General features: G+C 40.3%; 1 protein-coding gene across 1 annotated transcript in view; it reads right to left on the bottom strand.

Moving 5' to 3' along the window:
• PRKCQ (protein kinase C theta) overlaps positions 1-11,701 on the bottom strand; it is a 66,958-nt gene extending 55,257 nt beyond the window's left edge. The window contains exon 1 of the mRNA XM_069978856.1: positions 11,657-11,701. The gene's annotated coding sequence lies outside the window, so the exon portion shown is untranslated. The remainder of the gene's footprint in view (positions 1-11,656) is intronic.
• Positions 11,702-19,304: the final 7,603 nt, after the last annotated feature.

Below are 19,304 nucleotides of genomic sequence, written 5' to 3'. Positions count from 1 at the left end.
ACAACACCATATGGGTAGAATACCAGCTTTGGTGCCTTGAGTAAGGAGGTGTGGGCACATCATTTGCGCAATTTTCTTAAGGAATCTTTATTTCTTGCGTGCAAATCTATAGCCCTAAGTGAGCCACATGAATATGTCAAGGCACCAAAACACTTACTGGGCTTAGAGCTTATTTACATTTTTCCCCATTTTCAAAGCTAAAACCAGTTTTTCACCAAGTGGTTAAGAACTAACAAAATGCACCAGAGGTAAACAACAACAAGATTTGCTTTAGACTTACTTTTTTTATTGTAGATTTTAAATGTAACATCTTTCTCTAATTTTAATTTGACTGAGTAGTTATAGGTACCCAAAGATAGGTTAAAGTTGATAACAAGGACAATTTCAACCAAAAAGATTTTTGGTTTGGTGAAATTTTGACAGCAAATGATGATATGGAAATAATTTAGCCATGTTTAAAAGTTTCATGCCATAGTTGCTACCTTTAGGCATAGTGCAGTCAACCATGCAATCGACCTTTATTCTTTTTAAATAACTTTATTGAATATTACATATAAAAACATTGTGTATGAGTTTCAGATACATATAAAATAAGGTCCATTAGCATGGTAGGTAATATACCAAGGAAACCATAGAACAGTAGGGTAACAGATTACAAATTACAAGCTACAAATCTAAATATTGATCAATCAGTAACTTCAGGGTTGGTCACAAGTTGGGAATTATGAGTTTGATGTTCATCGTAGAATTTTTTTCAAGTGTTTCCCACATCTACAGCGGCCCAGATTAATCAATCTGTCGGACTCAAAAATGTGTCCAATTGACAGATAGCAACCAACTAATTACTTTGTATGGAACATTCAGTGCTCAAAAATGTTAAGATTTGTACATTACCTAGCAATTATATTGCAAGTTCACCTAAAATACAAAAACAAAATAGCAATAAAGCACTGCACCAAAGCCTGCACTGCCACTACACAATGTATAAAGCTATCTGCTTTTGGCTGTTCACTGTGTGTTGCCAGCTATGTCAAAGGTCGCCATGGATCCACATTGTTATATGGAGGCCAAAAGAATAACTGATGGTCAAAAAGAATAACTGACGGCTGAACGATCTCCAGGCTGTCAGTTATGTAACCTGCCCACCACCTGTCCTCACCATACACCGGAGCATTCCTGTGTTCTCTATGAGGAAGGGTAAGCCGCAGCAATAGCGTTCTTGCTGCAGCTTATCCTTGACTGAACAAAGGGGATGGACGTGAATTTCTATCACAGCCGACCTCTATCAACACTGACATCATCTGTCGGTGGTGATTCTAGATGGCCCCATTCACCTTATATTGACAGTTGAATCTGCCGCAACCAAGTCTACAGTGTTTTGGGACCTTTAGGCAGTTAGTCAGGCAACCTGTTCATAACTGTGGCCAGAAATATTATAGAATCCAGCTGGAAATTCAGTAGGGCAGCCTTTACTAGAACTTGTAGTACTTGTATTAAAATTGCATTTATTATTTATGTAGCATTTATTACATCAGATAGCTGTTTATGTGAGTATTACCTAGAAAGCATCATAACTACATTCTGGATAAAGTGAAAAATAATATAGTCTCTTTGAACAAAAGTTATCTAATTTTAGCCAATGCCCATAGACCATATAAGAAATGTTAAATCGTGCATAAAAAAGGACCTTTAATATCAATCATTTATTCTCCTCCAAGTCCGCCAGGATAGCAACCAACGAGTTACGTGGGATTTCATAGCTGATTTTGGTATCAATTTCATCAAAAACTTGTCTCCAATATTCTTGTAAACGAGCACACAACCAAAAGAAATGCAATAAATCAGCACCTTCAGTTCCGCACCCCTAAGTCCCATTTTATGTAGTAACTCCGGGGAATAATAACTAAGGTGCACAATATGGAACTGTACCAGTTTATGTGCTTCGTTAAGCGAAACTTTATTAATATTCCTAAGAATGTTATCCCACTGTGTTACCTCAACCTGTCCCAACTGCCACTCCCATCTGGATCGGCTCACATCAGCCCTACCTTGGCCACCCATACTATTCAGAATTTAATATATAACAGAAATACACTTTTTCTTGTTGTCTAACTCTAGAAGTGTTTGAAAAATCAAAGATTGTGAAAGAGAAAACCTATTCACAGCTAGTCAACTAGCTTTAGCATGCATGAGCTGATTATAGAAAAATCTGTGTTTATCTAATAAACCGTGCGTGAAGCAGAGATGCTGAAAAGTACACATTTCCTCGTCCATAAATAGGTGCGCAACCTTTGTGATACCTTTCTGTTTCCAAAACGCACTATTACAAATTTTAGTGAATTCAGGAATATTATAATTATTCCAAAGTGGAGTAAAGACAAGACTTCCCACAACACCACAACAAAGTCTGACCTCACTCCATACTTTATCTATCAAAAAACATAATGAGGAGTTTTCATAGGGCCCATATTTCAGAGCACCAGACTCCAAAAATTCATACCAGAGCTGTTCTTTCAGGATTTTTTTTTTTTGAATGCCTTAATTATGTTTTATATAAAGAAGGCCATCAGGATAATCGTGTAAGTAAAAGCAATCTATGTATCATTGATGATACATTGAAGATTTCATACCTCTATTGTAGAAATAGAGGTATGAAAACAGTGCACCACTACGTACGTCTTTGAAGAGTAGTTCGTTACCATTAAGTTCCTGTGGCTTTTCATATCTACTGTGGTTAGCTCATTTCCTGGTACTCAGTAGAAAATATCTACAGGTGAATGCATCTCAGTACACATGCCCAGACATAGACTAACTTCATTAAGATCCTGTTACGTTTACTCTATTGTTTATGTAACATTGTTATGTACTGTCGACATTAAAACAATCCAGATAATATTAAAGTCAGGCTCCAGTGAAATTGCGCCTGTGCTGTCTTGATCACGTTGGGCCCTATCGTTTCTACAGTACATGTGCAGGATTGATACAGCGCTAATGAAGACAATCCCATCCAGAAGCATAGCTAAGAAGAAGAAGGCTGGAGAGGAAGAATTGAAAGGCGTTGCAGGCCTAGGCCACAGAAGCTCTAGGCCCCGCCTCTTTGACACTGTTTCTCCTGAATGTGGAACATGTGGTACATTGTGGAAAGATAAGTTACAAGCTATTGTTAGCTAGTTGTAGTAAAATTTGGAACGTTTTTAACAACTTAAAAAACAAGAATATTGGATCCCTAATATGGGACCCTAAAGGCCCTATTACATGAATCGATTATTGTCTGTATTTGGCCAATTATCGACCAATGTGGCGCATAATCGCTTTGTTTAACAGAAAGCAGCGATCAGCCGACATGCACTATACTAACCTGCGCGCTGACGGTGCATGTAATAGCACCGACAGCAGGCATGGAAAAAGAAGAAAGCGAGTGCAGACCTGACAGGTTGGCGCTTGCTTGCTCCTTCACATTGCTCCATCTAATAAGAGCTTAAGACGTGTTCCTGGAGATACCAAACTTTGTGTAAATTGTGCCCAGTATACTCCTTAACTTGCACAAAGGTTTAAAAAATTTTGCAAATGGAAGGAATTGCTGTTCTTTTATATGTTTACTAGCTTCTATTTTTTAAATAATTTGTGTGTGTAGTTAAAAACTTTGTTTGCTGCTAGTATGCTGCTAACATATTCAATAAATTTTACTAGAAAATAATTTTTTTTTTTTTTAACTAAGAGATATCCCCACAAATTTCATTGCAAATTATTAAAAGAAAAGATGCAGGGTATCTGGAAAGAGTCATGCTAGCTGTAACTCCCTCTCAAGGCTGGGACAGCTAAGCCTGTGACAGACCACACACCTCTAATAATGTGACTGCAGCCTTTGAGACAGACTTTGCACCTCTAATAAAATGATTGCGTTTCTTTTATAATGTGACTGCCTGTGAGACAGATCATTCACCTCTAATAATGTGACTGCAGCTTATGAGACAGACTGCACTCCTCTGATAATTTCAATACAGTCTGTGAGACAGACCACACACTTCTAATAATGTGACTGCAGCCTGTGAGACAAACAGTGTTTCTTTATAGTAATGTAACTGCAGCCTGTGAGACAGACAACACTCCTCGAATAATGCCACTGCAGCCTGTGGAATAAAGCTCTTTCATGTGATACATGTTTATGTAGACCAGATAATTTGAAGGAAAGTGGTAGGAGTTCTAAAGGTGCAATGTGTGTTTTCTCCATTCCTAGTTCACAATATATAGACACTTTATAAGCTCTATCAGCTATGTTATCTCTAAACACAGGAAGCTATTGCTTTGTGACCCTTTTTTAGGCACAGTACTATATAGTATATAAGATAGTACAGTGGTGCCTTGGATGACGAGCATAATTTGTTCCGGGACTGTGCTTGTAATCCAAATCCACTCTTAAACCAAAGCAAATTATCCCATAAGAAATCATAGAAATAGACAATTGGTTCCATACACTAAAAATAATGACTTATTATTCTGAATAACATGTAAAACAGATGAAACAAACATTTAGAAACAGTAGAATATGTGGTATTATAAGTTACTGTACAGTAATGGAAAGGATGGGAAACACAAGGGCGGACAGAGACTGCAGGGAGCATGAAAGAATGAGCAGGGCAGATGTAGGCACATGCATGCAGCACTCTTTCCGGGGAGAGAGGGGTTACAGCTATGAAGAGATTACCCCCACAGTCCTGTCCCCTGATGCAAGCCCCAGCCTGAAGTGGATGTGCTGTGATTTGGAAGGTGAGGGAGACTTCCTGGGTCAGAGTACAGAGCTGTAGACTTTGCTATGCAGACCATGCCCCCCTCCACTCGCGCTCCCACCCAGTACAGGGAGCTCTTAAACCAAAACAATGCTCTTAAACCAAGTCACAATTTTGAAAAACTGTGAGCTCTTAAACCAAAACACTCTTAAACCAAGTTACTCTTAAACCAAGGTACCACTGTATATACCTCCTCTTCTTTTCCAAAGAAACCTGCAGGGAAATCACCATTTGTCCTATGTGCTTTGCTGCAGGAGTCTTCTGTCGAAATGCAGGGTTCCTTGTGGATTGTGCAGAGAACTACACACAAAGTAAGGGAGGTGACAGAATCACTTTAACTTCTGTACTGTATACGAATAGGTTCAAACTGGTCAATTTTAGTGGGGGGGTTTTCCACTAAAGAGGCCTCAGTGTCAGACGGCGTCTCTATGGGAAGGCTCGCGCACCTCTGCTCTCCTCCGCTCTCCGAACAAAAAAGTTGACTCGTCAATTCTTTGAGTGGAGAGCGGAGGCACGTGAGCCCTCCCATAGGGACACCATTTGACACTGAGGCAGACGGGATTCTGCAGCCGAGAGCTCTGCTGTGGAATTCTGCTGAATTTGCTCAGTGTGAACATACCCTAAAAGTCACTTGTGGCTAAGTGCTGCACTCTGTTTTTTTTTTTTTCGCCGCACCTGCACCCACATCTATTGCACCTACTCCTTTTATTAGCGCAGTGCCCATGTATCTGGGGGTGGGTAACACTGCTCCTGGCCATTGGGATAAGTGCCCCACTAAAAACACCAGAGCCCGTCTGCTGCATAACAGCTCATCAGCACCCAGGCCACGGCAAGTATACCACACACAAACACATATACCAGCTAAGTGACCAGTGACTGGCGGTAGTTGGTTAGTTGAGGTTGATGCTTATGAGGTTGGTGTAGGAGCAATACTGTCCCAGGGTACCTCTTCTCATACAAACCTAAGGGGTCATTTACCAGTCCGTAGAATTCTGTCTGTACACAGATGGTGTTCTGCGGACTAGACCTGGGAGCTCACAGCGTCATGCCTAATTATGATTTCAATAGCTCCTAAAAAGTTTAAGGCTATGTTCACACTACGTAAAACTATGTCCGTTGTTGCCGATGGCAACAACGGCCGTAGTTTTTGTGCAGCGGAACACAGCCTATTAGGCAATGGGATCCCGGCCGGAGCGTACACACATTGTATATGCTCCAGCCGGGATCTGTGCGGCCCTGCAAATAACTGACAGGTCAGTTTTCTGCGGCCGAAATTCAGTGAATTACGGCCGCAGAAAGACCTGTCAGTTCACACAGTGAAGCGAGCGGCTCCGGCAGCTCGCTTCACTGTGTGCTATGGTAAGCTCTGATGCGGGCGCACGCTGATGCGCCCGCATCAGAACTCTGCGGCCAGAAAGATCACCTGGCCGAGATGATCCGGCCAGAGACCGGCTGTTCCGTGACCTGGCCGGGGTCATGGAACGCCCGGTCTCATACGTAGTGTGAACATAGCCTAAAAGTTTGTGTTAGTGTACTGACACAGCCACTTACTAGGGGAAAAGTTAGTTTTATGTTGAAATACCCCATAATCCAATAGAAAATTTGGAGTTGTGGAAGAACCTAAAGCAATTCATGAAAGGAAACCCACCAACGTAGTAGAGTTAAATCTGTTTTGTGCAGTGTCAGGGTATGTGCACTCTACGGAACCCCTAAGGAACACCCATTGCCGATTCCGCAGCTGGCACCTGCTCAGAATCTGCAACGGGTGTTCCGTCGGGATTCCATAGTGTGTACATATCCTTATAGGATAAAATTCATTCAAAGTGATGTGCGGCACTAATTATCAATTACCAGAAAGGTTTAGATGCAGTTATTGCTGCACAAGGGGGTCCTTTCTAGATACTAAAATCTAAGGTTGACATGCTTTGGGCACTCACTTTTCCACTGAATGATTTTACAATACAATAAATTGTTACATTTCTCTTTGCATATATCTGATTATAAGTCTATTCTTTACAGCAATCTAAAATCCTCCTCCTTCTGTCTTCAGCCGCAATATAAATATTAAATAAATAAATGTTAAATATAAACATAAATGTTCAAAAATCTCTGGAGTGAAGTCAATCAATTAAAATATGCAGGATAAACTACAACTGAAAGTTGCCTAAGAAGTGAATATGATTTTTTTATGGTGTGTAAATGATATTCAAATGAAATATTATGGTATATAAACTTGAAAAATAAAGCACATGAAAATTGTGAAAATTTAGTGGTGGATTATTTTGTGTAGAAAATACACATAACTATACATTATTCTAAACATTGTTACAGCATGGAAGGAAACATATTCAGATTTCTTTTTGTACAACTATGGAGGTATCTTAAGATGTTACTTTGGAAAAAGAACCTTTACTTTTAGTTATACAGCATAATTATTAAAGCAATTTTAATATAATAATATCACTAAATATGTTTTGTGCTGTCATATCCTTCTGGTCTGGGCCAGGACATATAAGGATATAAGGTAATGAGAGATTGTAATCTAAGGGTATGTTTACACGTGTAGAGGATAGCGGCACTCTAGGTGTTTAACATGGGTAAAGCTATACACTCATAAAAGCAGGGACTGAATTCAGACAGGTGGTGCTAACCAATTATAGAATGCAAAGACACATGTCACAAAGCAAAAAGGTGATTGCACTCACCAACGTAGCCTTCTTAAACTTTATTATTCCTTAGAAAAACATGGACATGGTGCGGACATAGGTGAGCAGATGCTAGGTGAGAGGAGTGGTACCACTCCTCTCACCTAGCGTCTGCTCACCTATGTCCGCACCATGTCCATGTTTTTCTAAGGAATAATAAAGTTTAAGAAGGCTACGTTGGTGAGTGCAATCACCTTTTGCTTCGTGACATAAGGGTATGTTTACACTGAGCACAACAGTGTCACACAGTGTCTCTATAGGAGGGCTCGTGCTCCTCTGCTCCCGCCACTTTCCGCTCAAAGAATTGAAATGTCAATTATTTGAGCGGAGAGTGACAGAAGCAGAGGAGCGTGAGCCATCCCATACAGACACTGTGTGACACTGAGGCAGGTGGGATTCCACGGCGGGGAGCTCTGCCGCGGTATTCTGCCTGTTTTACCCAGTGTGAATGGGCCCTAAGAGTTAAACCCACTCACATTCACACACACAGTTTCTTCTCTACTGACAACACTGGTATTATACTCTCAGTCTTTCATTTATGATCTGTTCTCTGTTAATCTGTTCCTGGCTTTGGCTTCAATGATCTGTCAGATAAAACTGTGGGTGTAAAAGGACCCAAACTTACTAGATTTCCTCTAGAACTCTCTAAGTAAGGGGGAAGTAACCCATTGGTTTATTCATTTGTATCCAAGGGCTAGGGACAATCACTGCAACTGTACCCAAAGTAAGTAGATTATAAACACACAACTTTTCCTAATCTCAAGGTCCCAAATTGCCTCAAAGCATCTTAAAGTCTAGAGATGAGCGAATCACTCATCTAAATGAAACAAAGTGCTTTGTTTGATCAGCGTTTCACTCATCAAGCGCCAGCCTGTCAGCTCTACTCCACTCCCTGACAATCCACCCTGGGTGCCGGGGAAAAGCTGGTTCCGATCCTGGGAAACTGGGAGAAGTTTGCTAGAATTGGATTTTGCTTTTCCTGGCATCCTGGGAGGAGCGACAGGGAGCATAACAGTGCTGACAGGCTGGCGGCTGGATGAGCGGAGCATTGATAAAACGAAGTGCTACGCTTTGTTTAGATAAGTGATTCACTCAGCTCTATTAAAATCTATTTTGCAAGAGTTTACTGCTATTTGTTAGAGCAAGACCCAAAAGTTAACCAAAATCTCATGTACCACTACAGCCCATAATGCAGAGGACAACATTATCCTGCATCAAGTTTTACCCTGAGATGATAGATTCTTTTAGGGTCAAGCCCTCTTCACAGCCTGTGAAGCCAGCCTAAAGTCCAGTTCAAAGAACTTCAGGCATTCAACAACTTAGAGATGCTCTAAAGATTCAGTACATTGCACATGAGATACCTTGTTTCGTGGCATTGACCACCTACCATCCTCTACTTATGGTATTGTTATTGCAACTCTTCCAGATCTATGCTTCCATTGTATGAAAGATGTTCAGTAAAAGTTACCTGTTATGCTGCAAATACCTGTTGAGTCTCACTCTTTTGGTCTCCACTGCATGCACAACATTAGGGGCACTCACAGACCACCAGCCAGAGCATCATTAAAGCAAAGCATATCAGGGAAAAATACCTTCCACCTTGTGCAGACACCCATTCACAAAAGTGGGTTCATAAGAGACCACAACAGGGTTCGCACATGACATCTGCATATAACTCAGCTAACCTGTACTACAACACCTATCATTGTTATCCTCCTCATGGTCACCACATTATTAGCTGCAGCACTTTCTATAAACAGCACTACTCTTACTGCAGATTACGGCCTCATTCACCTCAATAAGCATGACTGAGCAAATGTTATTAATAGCTGTGTTAGGAATCAGGGACAGGGTAACACAAGGACAGGTGAGCCCTGAAGCTGGCACCTGCCCGCTGTCCCTGCCTACTTGCCTCAGGAGCCCTAGTGGTAATAGACAACTCATCAACAAAACCCTGACCTAATCCAAGTGCAACACAGAACGAAACAAGACAAACACACAATAAGGCAAAGTCAGAGGTTTGGGTCAATAACAAATGAGTGGCACAGTACAATACAAAATCCAGGGGGGGGGGGTAGTCAAAAAGTCAAGAGCCAGAAGTCATATAGCCAGAAATACAATGCATGATATAACGCTAGGTCAAGATATACTAGTAAACTAGGCACTATCGCAGGCAATGACTGAAACACAGGGGAAGATACTTATGGAGCCTGGAGTCCCAGCCCCAGGCGTGATTGGGGTTGAGGCTCCAGGTCCAGTAACTTTCTGACAGCTGACTGGTGGTGTCATCTGTCAGTCATAATCACAATAGACACACAACACCTTTGCCACTTGGCTGGGGTGGTGAAGCCCGGCCGCTGCTACATAAAAGATAAGTGCCGCTGCAACCCCAGCAACCAGCTAGGGAAGCCATTGGCACACCCCTAATGACCGGCCAGGCTGATTGCTAGAGACACCTTTGGCTTACCTGTCAGGCCAGCCACACTCTCCGATACTAATAGGATAAGATGGGAAAGACCTTTTACCTTTTACACATTTCTTGCTGTGGCCACTTACTGAAGTGTAAGTAGACTATGAGAGGTTTGTTATATGGCTCTAAATTTCCTATATATTGTACCCATGTACATTGTGAATATTATCAAAGCTTCTCATTGTTGTAAACTCCCATTGTGCCATTGTGTTTAATGATTAACAGAATGAATATCTTGCAGTGGTAAGAAAAACAATACATCTGCAACATCTCTGTTCTCAGGTTAGTAACAAAATACATTTTATAGTGAACAAATACAAAACACAACAGTGACCAAGAAAGCTGGAAAGTTCTGAGGCCTAATAGATCTGTCATCACTATGTAACTTCACTTTTTATTTCTTATGAATACTGTATCTGATAAACCATTACCCTCTTCAAATCCTCTCTCTTATAAATACAATAAAGAAATTTAATTTAATTACATTTCTACAGCTTACAGAATGTAAAGAGGCTAAACAACATGAATTATGTATATGCAGGGAAGAAAAAAATGGTACATTGATTGTACTGTTAGCGACATATGGTTACCTATGTATATGATTCTGTCAAAAATGCAGAATAAGATACTGCAACATAAAATATGTGAGATATGTGTTTATATAATGATGATGATGATGTGTCAGGAGATCATACAGTTAAATGTGGCACTGTGTTTAACAGGGCAAGGAGCCATTTGCTTCCTGCCCTGTCAATCACTCTTATGGCCAGCATTATGTCATGCCTACGGCCACAAGAGGCTGTTTCCCCCCCCCCCCCCCCAGCGTTGCATTGGATACGAGGCGTGGCCTCCTGCCTCCTCCTGTCACAGTGAAATGATGATTTCGTTATGATGGAATATTAGACAATTGCCTTTTTGAGAATTTGCTGCTTTGGTTTTTTGTTTCAGTATGAATATAGATATAAATATTATATTATGAAGCACCATACAAAATAACAGTTCTCTCACAATACCTGTGTGTGAGATGCTCACACACAGGTATTAAAGCTGAGTGTGCTATTTCACACAACTGAAAAATTCAAACGTACACAAAAGTCAGTGCCAATCCAGCACTGCTACAATATCATTGGAAGATATATGAATGGAAACATTTTCACTTCACATTGGTCAATAATTATTACCATAACCACATAATTGCTTACAGTGCATACGTAATCAAGTCATTGAGTTAGATACTGTACATTACATTTCACATCAGTTCTAACAAATGAGACATGTGACATTTCTTTCCTTGTTTCCCCTGATATTATTAACAGAAAAGATGGTATAAAATTGTCTTTTTTATACTTGCTTTTCATTTATTCATAATATTATATTTGTCTCTAAATAAATTGTAAGTATATTATATAAAATAAAAAAAATGCAAAAGTGTGTGTATAATATAAAATAAATAGTGCAACATTGGAAACAGTGTTACAAGGCATTAGCTAACAGTAGCGTGCTATTAACATAAAAGCTGTGTGTACAGAAATATTGAATTTGCGAATATCAAAAGTTGTTATGATACAAAGGGATGTTACTTTAAGTTGCAAATGTTTGTAAACATTGTTGAAGAATAAGACTAGAGAGCTAAAGTGCAGAGAAACCTGGGTGAAACCTATTATTTAAGAGCTAGAAATAAAAGTGCCAAATACCTTGACACAGCTGCAGCAGAAGGCAGGAGATGTCGCCTGTATCCTCTGTGACATGGCATTGCTGTACAAAAAGAGCTCTGCAGTTCTCTGCCTCTCCATCCCACATCCACTTGTAGACACTCCTCTAACTTGCTTAACTAGTTCAGTCACACAGCTGCTGTGCAACAAGATACTGCTAAGGCAACCAATTTTCTACCATTAGAAGTGCTGTATATATTACAAAAATTAATAAAGTACTTCAAAAAATGTCTGGTTTAAAATAGAAAAAGCTCCACAATGATATTGAAGGGTTCATACAATCATCAAAAGTGACAACATGTTGCTTAAATATGGTCAAGGGGATTTCACACTAAACCAGTACAGCAGCCCTTTTATTCTCAGGACTGCATCAGGGACAAAGATTTGGTTTGTCGTCCCACCTTAATGAGGTGTAATGCACTACAGGCCCCCTGCCCCCTTAATGAGCTATAGTGCACTGTGTCTCCTCCCCAATGGGGTATACTGCATTAGACCCCCCCCCCCCCAATGAGATATAATGTACTGTGCACCCCTTTAATGAGATGGATATCCTGTGCTCCCCCTTATTGAGATAAAAAACACTAAGCCCCCTCCATGAGGTATAATGTACTGTGCCCCCCTGTGCAGTGTTTTATCATTCACCTGTCCCGCTTCTGCACTGTTCTCAGCAGATGCCGCTCTGGCATCTGCTTGTCAGGTCTGGCTCCTAATGGGAGGTGTAGGCAGCTTATTACCTATCAAAGCAGCAGTGCAGGACACTAGTGACTTCTTATACCACTGGCCCCTTGACACACAGCCCTCTGTCAGTGTTTAAAGTGACAGGGGTGCTGTATGTGCTGAGCTCCATACAAACACCACCTCTGTCAGGTTGAAGTCAAGCCTGGGAAATAGCCAGACTGAGGCTATGTTCACACAGCGTAAAAGTACGGCCGTTGTTGAAACCCTTGAGAAAGTCCAGTTAGTGGACGGAACGCATGGGGTTCGGCCTCCCAGCCTGGAGGCTGATTTCTCTTGGCTTCTGGTGATATACTGTGTTCCTCTTCTGCTAGTATAGCTGCATTATTATTTAATTGTAGAAAATCGGCCACAGCACTCCAAAGGTAACAGTTAAAGTGTTCTTTTATTACCTGCTGGCACCCACCCTGTTCCTGAGTAGTGCTGCTCCAAGATACAAAGAATCTGCATTATTATTTATTCACTTTTCGTGGCACTGCATATATATTATTGTATATTTATATTATTTTTTTCTTTGGATTGTGTATGCACTTGCACTTTATATGTTTTTGTAGAGAGTACTTTATTATGTACAGTACCAGTTATAATTACTAGCCTTTTTGCACATCAGAGAGCTCTCCTGCACTTTACAGGCTGGGGAGTAGGCTGTTGGTTATTTTTTGACAACTCTTGAATTATGTGGGACGATTTTAATTGTTTTTAGGGGGATCTAATCATGTATTGTTGCCGTATTATTGCATTTGCGATTTTCAATAAAGTATGAATTTTAGGTAATTTATCATGGTGTGCTTACCATTGTTTCTATATACTTTGTTCTGTTAGTTGTCTTATGAGTTTTCCTATATAGAGGTTTAGCACCTGGATTTTGTGTATTAGGTTGTGCATACTTTGTACGCCAAGACACCCTGCATGTTTTCCTATGGGATCCTGGTCGGAGCGTATACACATAGTATACGCTCCGGCCGGGATCCCAAGCGACACCGCAAACAACTGACATGTCAGTTTTCTGCGTCAGGCTAATCATTGAATAGCGGCCGTAGAAAACCATGTCAGTGCACACTATAAAGCGAGTGGCTCCGGCTGCTTGCTTCTTACTGTGCAGTGGGAAGGTCTGATGCGGGCGTACACTGACGCATCAGACCTCTACAGCCATACAGATCACCCGGCCGGTACTACAGTACCGGCCGGGATGATCTTTTTAGAGACCGGTCACGGAATGGCCTTAAAGTGTAACTGTCATTTCAGGGGACTTTTTAGGATAAGATGTCATGTGTATGTGTATGAAGAGCAGAAGTTCCAAGGACAAACTGAGCAGTCTAACATTTATTGTTTTCTGTGGCCACAAAGTCTCCCTCCGTAGACTATAATGGGAAAAGCAAACACATCTTCACTTTGCTTCTCTGAATTGTAGACAGCTTTTTCTTGATAATGTACAGATACAAAGAGAGGAGGAAGGTAGAAAAACAGCAATTGCCAGTACAGAAGGAAGCTCTTTTGCCTCATAAAACCTATTACAGATTTTCTAATATCAGCTTGAATTATTGATTTCTGCAAAGATGATTTAAATGACAATTACACTTGGATGCTGTTACACAAGGATGTTGTAATGGTAACATCATCCAGGGGTGGCCACGGTGGTCATGCACAGTAATGACAGTAGGGTCATTGGTACCTTTAAGAGTCACTGTCGTATTTTTTTTTTTTTAGAAATCAATAGTCCAGGCGATTGTAAGAAACTTTGTAATTGGGTTTATTAGCCAAATATGCCATTATCTGCATTTAAAAAGCCTTTTCCCAGGTCCTCTTTTCCATTCACTGCAAAAAAACTGGAAATTGTGACTTGTTGCATCAGACACAACTCTGTCTGTTCTTATAGAGAGGGGAGGGGGGATGAGGGAGGAGGGAGTTAGCCGACAGCAGAAAGCTGAGAACAAAGGGATTACAGGCATGGAGCTGGGTGACAGCTGTAACCAGAGCTCAGAGAGGTCAGTGCTGACTGTCAGAGGAGATAAAGGGTGAGGGATTTGTAGATTAACTCTTTGTTTTCCTGTTTTGGTCTTTTATTTAGCTCTCTCCATAGGAGAACAATGAAAACAGGGGGGAGAGCTTTAAACGGCTTTTTCATGATAAAAATGCATTTTTCGGCTAATAAACCTAATTACAAAGTTTCTTAAAATCGCCTGTACTATTGATTTCTGCAAAAAAAAATCACAACAGTGACACTTTAAGGCTTATACCCACGTCCTGTATATTACGAGCCCTACGGATGGGGAAGTGTAGTGTGGCCAGTGCGGCAGGGTGTTCTTTGATCGCCGCCCCCTTGCCGTGAGAGCCGCTCTGAAGACCTGCATCATCGGGAGGAGGGGGGTTACATACACCCCCCCCCCAGACACTAGGATTCAGGATTCCTATAATGTGTTTTGCTATGGGACCCCATGGATCCTAGTTACGCCCCTGCACACAGTACAGTATATGCCATGCCACTCATGTATACTTGTCTTTAATGTGCCACTGCCTGCAGCTCAGGCCTGCTCTGAGGCTCAGCTAGGACGGCAGGATCACACAGTGGAAGTAGATGGGGTATGAGACATATGTGTGTGTGTCGGGGGGTTAGTATGGCTTGGAGGGAGGCAGTAGGGGGAGTGTAAGATGTCCCAGTACAACTACTTTAAGGGAGCAATAAAGTAATTTTATTTTTATTTTTTTACTAAAGCACATGGCATATCTGTGAATTTCTAGATTAATAAATGATTGCATAGTTAATGAGTTATTTTTATTGTTCAGTGACATAAACTGTCAACTATTTATATCTCCACTTAAAATTGGAAAATGATAGTTTGTTCATTGTCAAAAGTGTAATTTCCCTGAAAATAAACTGGGCTTGTTACAATAACAACCTAGTAAGAAAGCTCACACAGCTACCCATATTAGTGTAACTGCTTCTTAATGCCAGCATAGAAGAGTAGCAGGACCTTCCAGGAAGGTTAAAGCATTACTAGAATATTTAGGCTTAGCTGTAAAATGTGGGTGGAAAAAAACAGAAGATAATGTCATATTTTCCATTTTTGATATCATACACGCTGTGTTTCCTATCTTTACTGCATTCATTTCAACAAAGCAAAAGAAACTCAAAAATCTTTTTGTGGACATTACAGTGATGCAAATATATAAAACATTGATATGAAAATACTCTGCTGTTTTATGAAAATGTTGGTTACCAGTTTACTAGTTACTTCTATAAGAGAAAAAGATTATAAGGGTTCACCCTTCATTTTTATAGGCACACATCCACTTTCAATTGTACTGTAAACTTTGTTTTTATCATTGCACAAACTGGACATATGAATACACGTTTATAGGTTAATAATCAATAATCAATTATATCATGCTTAAGAGTTAATAGCAATATGAAATAACTCCTAGTGGCAAATGATGGTTTCAATATTTATTCCAAATGAGATTACCTTCTGCTGGACCTTTGCAGGCCCTATTGTATTGTTGGCCTATTGTTACACATATCATTGAAGCCATATAATTAATGATAATATGGAAACACTGGGCATCATTAGAAAAATATATGATTGGACTGTTTGTCCATAAAAAATAAATGTGAGTGAATATGCATTAAAAGCAAACAGCGCTAAGTAATTCAACAGGGTCTGCAATATTCCGATATCATGTACAAAAATCGCAAGTAAGCACCACTAGCAGAAATAGAAACTGTAACATTAGACAGCCAGGGTGTACTGCATACCAATAAAGCAGCCCACAAAACCCCAACTAAAGGGTGTTGATGTTTTATGAACATACGTCCTAATGATATGTGACACATAAAGAGCCTGACTGTACTAGATAATTCTATGGGACTCTAGAAGTATACTCATATTCCATTAATGTCCAGTTTGTGTCTTTTTAACCTCTTAACGATATATATCCGTCATGCGGCCGTTAAGGGTAAGCAGATAGGGCTTCCGGCGTAACCCCTCTCTGCAGCCCCCGGACTCCAGTTGCTATGTGCAGCTGGGGACCGTGAGTATTAGCCGGTGAGGCTGATTGCTACTTCCGGCTAATTAACTATTTAAATGCAGCTGTAAAAGCTGACAGCTGCATTTAAATAGTGTTTGGCCCCCTGTCCCTGGTGTCTAGTGGGGGGGATCTTGGAGGGGAGATCCCTTGTACTGAGCCGACTGGGGCTCAGCGTCAGAATAACACTCATCCCTGCTTAGCAATCATTGTATCTCGTCTGCAGCAGACCAGTATAATAGAGCGCTGATCTGACCCACTAAAACCCCACTAAAGTGCAAAATTGCGCATTTTTGCATATACTCAAACAAGATACTGAAAGAAAGAACAGAACGTGGCACAAAAAATGACATCTTACACAGCCCCATAGACCAAGCAATAAAAGCGTTATAAGAATGGGAATAGAGCAATTTTTTACTTTTTTTTTTAAAGGCTTTAATTTTTTTTAGAGCCATCAAATAATATAAAATTTATACAAGTTACATATCGTTGTAATTGTACTGACTTGAGGAACAAAGATAACACGTCAGTTTTGCCATAGAGCAAACAGCGTAAACACAAAAACCCCTCAAAATAAAAGGACTTGCATCTTTTTTTGCAATTTCACAGCTCATATAATTTTTTTTTGGTTTTACAGCATATTTATATAAAAATTAAGTCAGTAAAAGTACAATTGGTGTCGCAAAAAATAAGGGCTCATGTGGGTCTGTAGGGGAAAATATGCAAGTGCAGTGGCCATTTAAACACGGGGAGGAAAAAACTAAAGCACAAAAATTAAGACTGGCTCTGTCAAAGGGTTACATTTTTATTTTTCCTACTTTGTATACATTAAAATAACTCTACTAGACCACTGCTTTCAGATAGAGCTGCTCACAAGACATGCTTTGTCATTGCCTAACAGTATTACTGTGTCTATGACAAAGCCGCTTTATTTTTTATTTATTTTTTTGTTTTAATTAAATAAAGTTTTTAATTTAATATTTTCTTCTTAGAACAAAGATCATTCCTAGCCTACCATCTTCTGGGACTGTAATGCATGGACTCTGCTACATAGAGCTTCAATAGCAACTAGTGCACTTGCAAATAACTTTATTAATTCCGCATGGTTCTTCTTGACATTTATCTAATTATATTTTACATAATATTCACATGACTTATCAATCATGCTAAACACGCACTGTGATCTGCCAACATCATGTTATAGAGTACGAGGAACAGAAAAAAACTTATACAGAGATATGGTAATATTCAGTATAACTTGTATATTATTCATTTAAATATTTCCTTATGGAATGAGTCAATAGATCATGCTCACAAATGTGTTCCATATAAAGAATAGGGTGTGAATATGTTCATTGGGTCTGTCCATGAAGTCATAAAGCATGTCACTAAATTGCCCATAACAATTCTGGGTAATGGGAAACTGAACAGATAAAGGGTTGTCATTAAAAATATTGACTCCAAAATGTGCCAATAATCTGAAGGCATGTTTGTTGTATGTATAATTTGGTTTCTTTTGAATTTATGTACAGTGCAGCAAAGAAGGGATTGTTGAATATTCACATTTTTATCATGGTTTATTTTTTCCACTTTTAACCATCCAGCTTGCCATAAACCAGTTTTTTTTTTTAAAGGCTTGTCCAGGCTTGGAAAAACATGGCTGCTTTGTTCCATAAATAGCACAATCTCCTAGATCGGCGCTCGTTTACTAAGCACATACGCTGCCCGATAATTAAGGGCTGCACGGATATCAATAGCGATGTCCATGCAGCCCTTGTAAAAAATAAACTCCTATATATCTGTCCACGCTCCTTGATGTCCTACTAGCTTCGACCTGATCCTGGCACTGTGTGAAGTAACAGGCCGCTCAGCCAACAGCGCCAGGAGTAGGCCAAAGCTAGCAGGACATCAAGAAGCGTGGACAGGTATGTAGGATTTTTTTTGTACACAGTCTACAGTACATTGTATCGTTATTACATGTAGCAATGCGTACCAAACGTCCGATTATTTAAGGTATGGACCTAAAGAAACAATCAGCCGATGATCGTTTCATCAACTGATCGTTGTCTCTATTACACAGAGTGATAATAGGCTGAATTGGCCTGATTTACCCGACTATTGCTCTATGTAATAGGACCCTAAGTGGGTGACATTCTGCATTCCCCCAAGGGTACAGAAGGGTCACCTGGGTACAAGTTTACACTTACACCCCCTGTCCACATGGGCAGAGGAAGGTTGAACGACACCCTTTTTTACTAACTCCAGTGAAACAGGTCAATAGCACTGCCACCAGCTGCTCCTTAACATATAATAATATTATATTAGGCCAGAAGCCAGCCCTGTAGCGTGTAGCAATAGGGTGAAAACACGGGCATGTGGATTTGTGGATCGGGATAAAAGAGAAACCTAAGATTAAATGGAATATATTATATACATATTAGAAAATATATGCAATGATCAGATGCAAATACAGGCAGTGATTACCGTTACAATGTGAGTTCCTGGGACTGGCCAACATGTAGACATGACCTCCCTTAGACAAAGAACACCTGCTCGCTGACAAGTCCCCAGTACATATATCTGCCAGACAATCTCCCTTCTCACCCTGTGACACGGTCCCAAGTCCCTTCCCCTTTGACTGGAGGCAAATCCCATACAATCCTATAAGGGGTCATAACTTTGCAACACGGAGTCATGGGGACATGGTTCTGTACCATTGGATCCGGCTAAGCGCCCAGAATGTTTGAAGAACAAATATGGCTTCTATACCCATATTCTACTCCTAGTTCCACGTATCTCCCTACCCCAGGGTCCAGGAGAGGTGTGAGACATAGGGTTATTCAGCTTGGTCCAGTGAGCTGGCTGTCTAGAT

The sequence above is a fragment of the Dendropsophus ebraccatus genome, chromosome 1 (genome assembly GCF_027789765.1).
Source record: "Dendropsophus ebraccatus isolate aDenEbr1 chromosome 1, aDenEbr1.pat, whole genome shotgun sequence".
Classification (NCBI taxonomy): domain Eukaryota; kingdom Metazoa; phylum Chordata; class Amphibia; order Anura; family Hylidae; genus Dendropsophus; species Dendropsophus ebraccatus.
The sequence above is the reverse complement of the archived record's forward strand: the minus strand, read 5'-3'. Positions and strand labels throughout refer to the sequence as shown.